General features: G+C 37.3%; 1 pseudogene; it reads left to right on the forward strand.

Moving 5' to 3' along the window:
* LOC133751413 (heterogeneous nuclear ribonucleoprotein A1-like) overlaps positions 1-3,660 on the forward strand; it is a 31,811-nt pseudogene extending 28,151 nt beyond the window's left edge.
* The last annotated feature ends 2,871 nt before the right edge of the window (positions 3,661-6,531 follow it).

Below are 6,531 nucleotides of genomic sequence, written 5' to 3' on the forward strand. Positions count from 1 at the left end.
CTATTTTTTATTAAACTTTTATTTAATGAATATAAATTTCCAAAGTATAGCTTATGGGTTACAATGGCTTCCCCCCTCCCATAACTTCCCTCCCACCCGCAACCCTCCCCCTTCCCGCTCCCTTACCCCTTCCATTCATGTTAAGATTCATTTTCAATTCTCTTTATATACAGAAGATCAGTTTAGTATATATTAGGTAAAGATTTCAACATTTTGCCCATATAGCAACACAAAGTGAAAAAACTACCATTGGATTACTAATTATAGCATTAAATAGCAATGTACAGCACATTAAAGACAGAGATCCTACATAATTTTTTTTCAAATTAATTAATTTTCTATGCCATTTCCTTTTTAACTCCAGGTTATTTTTTTTCATTTCCAATTCTCTTTATATACAGAAGATCAATTCAGTATATAATTAGTAAAGACCTCATCAGTTTGTGCCCACACAGAAACACAAAGTATAAAGATACTGTTTCAGTACTAGTTATAGCATCACTTCACTTTAGACGACACATTAGGGACAGATCCCACATGGGGTGTAAGTACACAGTGACTCCTGTTGCTGATTTAACAATTTGACACTCCTGTTCATGGCGTCAGTAATCTCCCTAGGCTCTAGTCATGAGTTGCCAGGGCTATGGAAGCCTTTAGAGTTCGCTGACTTTGATCTTATTCCGATAGGGTCATAGTCAAAGTGGAAGTTCTCTCCTCCCTTCGGAGAAGGGTACCTCCTTCTTTGATGGCCCCGTTCTTTCCACTAGGATCTCACTCACAGAGATCATTCATTTAGGTCTTTTTTTCTTTTTTCCATGACATCTTGAGGGAGGAGATGAACAATTTGGAACATGCTCAATCGGACTGGCCGCAAATGGTGGAGTTAGAAATGTGCCAGGGGATTCCAACACAATCCCACCAAGATGACATGTACCAATGCCATCGCACTAGTCCAAGTGATCAATTTCAGCTCACAATTGATAGCTCTGATAGGTCTAAGAGTCAAAGGGATCACACAAACAAGACAAGTATCTGCTAATACTAACTGATAGAATCAAAAAGGGAGAGAAAGATCCAACATGGGAAGTGGGATACACAGCAGACTCATAGAATGGCAGATGTCCTAAACAACACTCTGGCCTCAGAATCAGCCCTCAAGGCATTCAGATCTGGCGGAAGAGCCCATGAGAGTATAGCAGGCATGGAAAGCCAAGATATCATGGAAAAACAGATACTTTTTTTTTTTTGACAGGCAGAGTGGACAGTGAGAGAGAGAGAGAGACAGAGAGAAAGGTCTTCCTTTGCCGTTGGTTCACCCTCCAATGGCCACCGCGGCCGGCATGCTGCGACCGGCGCACCACGCTGATCCGATGGCAGGAGCCAGGTGCTTCTCCTGGTCTCCCATAGATACTTTTTAAATTAATTCTGAATCCTGAAGAATAGTGTGATTACATAAAGTTAGGAAATAGTTAGTACAATAAAAGCACTAAAAATAATTGTTATAGGTAGTCTACTTTATTTTTTCCATATGCTATATAGTCTATATACTAGAAGTTATCTTTCTCTTCTGTAATATATATTCCATAAAATAAGTATCATTAACCTTTGTATTTCCTCCTTATTTTTGAAATCCTTTGTCTATTACCTTATTCCAATGCCCTATTAGGTGAATTATGTTCAAGATAAAATTAAACATAATTTAATGGACAGGAAGAGAAAGTGCTGTGCCTGGTCTTGTGGGAGGGGCTCTCACATTTACATAAATTTAACATAAAATTTCTCACATTTACATAAATTTAACATAAGATTAAACATAATTCAACCACATTTTTGTAATACCTGAACCAAGATCAATATTGTAGACATCAGCTTTTCTTGCTGAGTGTTATAATCATATAATTCTTCTAAAGAAATATTGGGTCTCAGTTGTACTGATTACCAGAGAAGTCTGCCAGTTGAAAGCTGCTGCTTTATTTTCTTTCTCAATGAAATCTCTACTATCAGTTCACTGCCATAAGATGGGGGAGGGATAGTTCTTTGTCACTTTCCCATAAAAAGAGAATGTACAAAAGTACTCTGCTTCTTGGAATATTATTTTATATTAGTGTTCAGATAACCCTAAATGGACTGTGTGACAAATGTGAGCATAAGCATAGAGAAGGCAAAATATCTATCCATTATAATAATATTAACAAATAAATTAACTTGGAAACCTGTTCCTTCTTGATCATCTCAGAGTAGTTTTTCAAAGCCTAATTACAGATTGTATCACTACTCAGTGAAGGGCGATTTACCAAACCAGGGGCAGATGGGGTAAGGATGATATAAAATCATTTAAGGAGTAAGTTATTTTAGGCCCCATGAGTCCCTTTTACTAGGAAAATTGCCATGAGATGATAAGAAGGGAAAATAAAATTAAGGGGCAAGTTTGCTCTCCTTCTTTAAGGATTCCAACTGCCAAGTTAGATATTGAATGTTAGAGTTTCTTCTTACACAGGCAGTGCTAAAAAGCTGGATTCATCGTCATTCTTCCCTTTCAATGATCAGTGCCTGGTTGTTTTCTGTCTTTGAAAAAGTCTTGCTTTTTTCCAGCCTTCTAGAGTTTAAAAAATAGCACTCTAAATGTGGTGTGTTGTCATTTCTTTGAAAAATATAAAAAGAGGAGGGAGGAAGAGACAAAACGAGTGAGGGAGAGCTCCCTAACTAGTCCTGGGGGAGAAGAGTGCATTGGAAAACTATGTATTATCTGTATTCAAAACCAAACATCCTGTTTCCTTTAAAGTCACTTAAGCAAATTGTGGCAAAGATCTACTCAACAATGCTCTTTATAATTCTCTATAATAGTAAAAGATGGGAAGAAGGAGGTCACCTTATAAACATGTCAGGCAATCCCTGAATAATTAAGTATATTAGTAACCAAAGTTACATGTGTTCCCCAGTCCTCTTTCCAAGAGGAGGATGCTACTGTTTTCTTACAACATAGCTTACCCTGCCCTTTTTGTTAATTAGCATAATTTGGCGCATCTTCAGATACTGAAGCTACCTGTTCTGAATAGCTAAATCACCATTAGTGCTTAGAGACTATTTTGAACCGTATGAGAAAATTGACGTGACAGACAACGACTGAGGCAGTAGAAAGAGGAGGAGTTTTTCTTATGTGACCATTGAGAACCATGACTCTATGGATAAGATTGTCATTCACAGATACCATACCGTGAATGGTCACGGCTGTAAAGTAAGGAAGGCCTTGTTGAAGCAGGAGATGGCTAGCATTTCATTCACCCAAGAGGTCAAAGAGGTTCTGGAAACATTAGTCGTAGTCGGGGAGGTGGTTTTGGTGGCAATGATGACTTCGGTCATGGAAGAAACCTTAGCGGTCATGGCGGCAGCTGAGGGGTGGTCCTTATGGTGGCAGTGGGGATGGTTACAATAGATTCACCAATGATGCAAGCAATTTGGGAAGCAGTAGAAACTGCAATGATTTGGGCAATTACAACAGCCAGTCTTCAAATTTTGAACCCATGAAGCAAAGAAATTTTGGAGGCAGAAGCTCTGGCCCTTAAGCTGGTGGCAGCTAATTTTTCCAAACCAGGAAATCAAGGTGGCTATGGCGGTTCTTTCAGCAGCAGTAGCTATGGCAATGACAGAAGGTTTTGGTAACTGCCAAGAAACAAAGCTTAGCAGGAGAGGAGAGAGAGAGAATTAACAAGGAAGTTACAGGTCACAACAGACTTGTGAACTCAGCCAAGCACAGTAGTAGCAAGGCCCAGCTGTTACAAAGAAGACATGTTTTAAACAATACCCATATGTGGGCAAAAAACACTCAAGGACTGTGTTTGTGCCTACTTGTATATAGGTTATTTTAGTTTCTGTTCTGTGGAGAGTGGAAAGCATTCCAACAAAGGGTCTTAATGCAGTTTTTTTTTCCTTTCAGAGCACCCATGCTGTTGATTGCTAAATGTAATAGTCTGATCATGATGCTGAATACATTTCTTTCCAAAAACAAGATCCTAAAGAAAATAGGTTTTAGACTTCTTTTAATTTCACGTACTGTAAAAGTAAGTGAACTTGAAGCAAACACTGTAATTCAGTTTGGCCTCATGAGACTAATTTGTTGCATTTTCTCAGTTCAGTAATGTAAGCAGATGATAAAACAGGGTTCTCTGTCTCAGCATTCTTCACACCGTAGGACAGATATTTCTCTGTCGTGAGGGGCTGTCCTGGGCATTGCAGGTTGTTTAGCAGCATCCCTGGTGTCCACCCACACGATGCCAATATCATCACACTTACTAAGACAGTTAGAAATATCTCTAGACATTGCCAGATGTTCCCGGGGCAAAAATCACTCCTGTTTGGAGTGATTATTGACCACTTACTATGGGATAGGCACTTAGAACTGAACTAAACAAGTCTGTGCATTCATAGAATTTCTTTCTTAATAAGAGAGGCAGAAAAAAAGAAAAAAATACTATGCAATGCAGTCATTACTGTTGAAAAGAAAAATAAGACAAAGGGAGTACAAAAAGAATACTGTGGAAAACATTTAAATATGCTCTTTTGAAAGAGGTGTCTTTTGAGCAGAGATCTGCAGTGAAACACACACACACAAAGAGCATCAATGTTTCAGGTGGACGGAACAGCAAGTAGGTGAGGGCCCTGATGCAGGACCACTTTGGAAGTTCTGACCACAGTAAGGGGACAGTCCTTGTGACAGCTGATTGAGAATGATGAAAAAGGAGGTGCTGGAGGGAGATACAGGTGAGATGACACAGAGACATGTAAGTCAGCTCTGCCCAATAGAACTTTCAGCCACAATGAATATGTTGTATAATATTGTACTGCCCAAAACAATAGCCATTAGCCACACCTGGCTACTGAGCACTTGAAGTGTAACTATAATGACTGAAAACTAGAACTTTTAATTTTATTGACTTTGTATGTATAATTTGTGAGTATACTTAGATACATGTGGTGAGCACGTGACCATAATGACATGGGACAGAAAATCATCAGATAGTTTTGAGCAAAGGAGAGATAATCATCTTCCAAGCATTAAAATGACAGTAAAAAATAGAAAATCCAGGAAGCTTCTTTTTGTTTTAAGAGATCATACATAAATCTAATAAGAACCTCAGCTGAATTACTTATGCTGCTTTTCCACAATCTACTTCTGTGATCCATTTAATTGATTTCCACTCTTTTCATTTTCTAAATTTTAATTGATTAAATTTGTGAAACTCACATCCTTTTTGGAGGCAGTCTGAATTTAATGTAATACATGGCAAGACACTATATAAGCATAATTTCCATTAATTAGTGATTGGAAGACAAGAATTAAGTAGGCTATTACTCTTTGTGAGAACATATGAGAAGATACAACCAAACATTGAAAGATAGATGAGAAGGAATGTGATTAGAAAACAACCCTCTACATCTAAAACATTGTAATTTCTTATTATCAGTTTAGTAAATAAACCCATAATGAAATGCAGACCACCTCAACTCTTGTGACCAAGAATATCATGAAAAAGTGAGCATAATATGTGAAGGTTAAGCCCCGGTGGGTGAGAAAAATAAATTATATAAATATTGGCTCTTAACCAACTGGAAATCAGAATGATGAGTAAAATTATCATTTACCCATCAACACTATGTTTGTGCAAAATGAAATGAGGTTAAGCTTTGGCAATTTGATTAATCTGAAGTATATAAACATATTAATCAAAACAATTCTTCTACTTGTCAATCATTTGAGTGAAGAAAAAGCAGAGAATGGTTTCAAAAGAAACTACCCATTGGTGAACGTGACTTGAAGGGTCATTTCTCCTTCCCATATTCTCCTTCCCAGTGGCTCTCACCCCATCTTCTTTAACACTTTAATTTTTAGTTGACACATAAAAATTGTACAGATTTATGTATAATATTTCAATTCATGTGTACATTATGTATTATCCAGTCAGGGTAAACATACCTAGCTCTTTGAACACTTAATATTTCTTTGCTACAAAGACATTCAAAATCCTTTTTTTTTTTAAGAAAAATAGTGCATTATCATTATCTATAGTCCCTTTATTGTGCAATGGAAGGTCACAATTTCACACTCCTACCCAATTTCAGAAATAGATATGTTTGTTTTGCACAGGTTTAGGGCATAATTTTGACCTCATGTAATATTTCCTAACTATTGCATGGCTTGGGTTTATCTACATTTGTAACAAAAATAATTGATAAGTAAGAAAGGTAGTGATGAAGGCAATAGAAGACCTTGGAATGAATGGAAATGAGGTTGCTGAAGCAATTAATAAAAAATGTCACAGACTGCTGTCGTGGGAAGGATCAGCAATTAAAGCACAGAAGTTTTGTTAATTACTCAAGGTTGACACACAGAGTAATTTGGGAGCAACGAAAAAAGTATTGTTTCAGTGGAAAACTGAGTATTTTTGTGTCACTTGATTGAGGTTGTACTGATAACAGCTGGCAGCTTCTAAATTTTAAACATGGTAAGATAGATGCTCATATGCCTAGATATTT

The sequence above is a fragment of the Lepus europaeus genome, chromosome 2, assembly GCF_033115175.1.
Source record: "Lepus europaeus isolate LE1 chromosome 2, mLepTim1.pri, whole genome shotgun sequence".
Classification (NCBI taxonomy): Eukaryota; Metazoa; Chordata; class Mammalia; order Lagomorpha; family Leporidae; genus Lepus; species Lepus europaeus.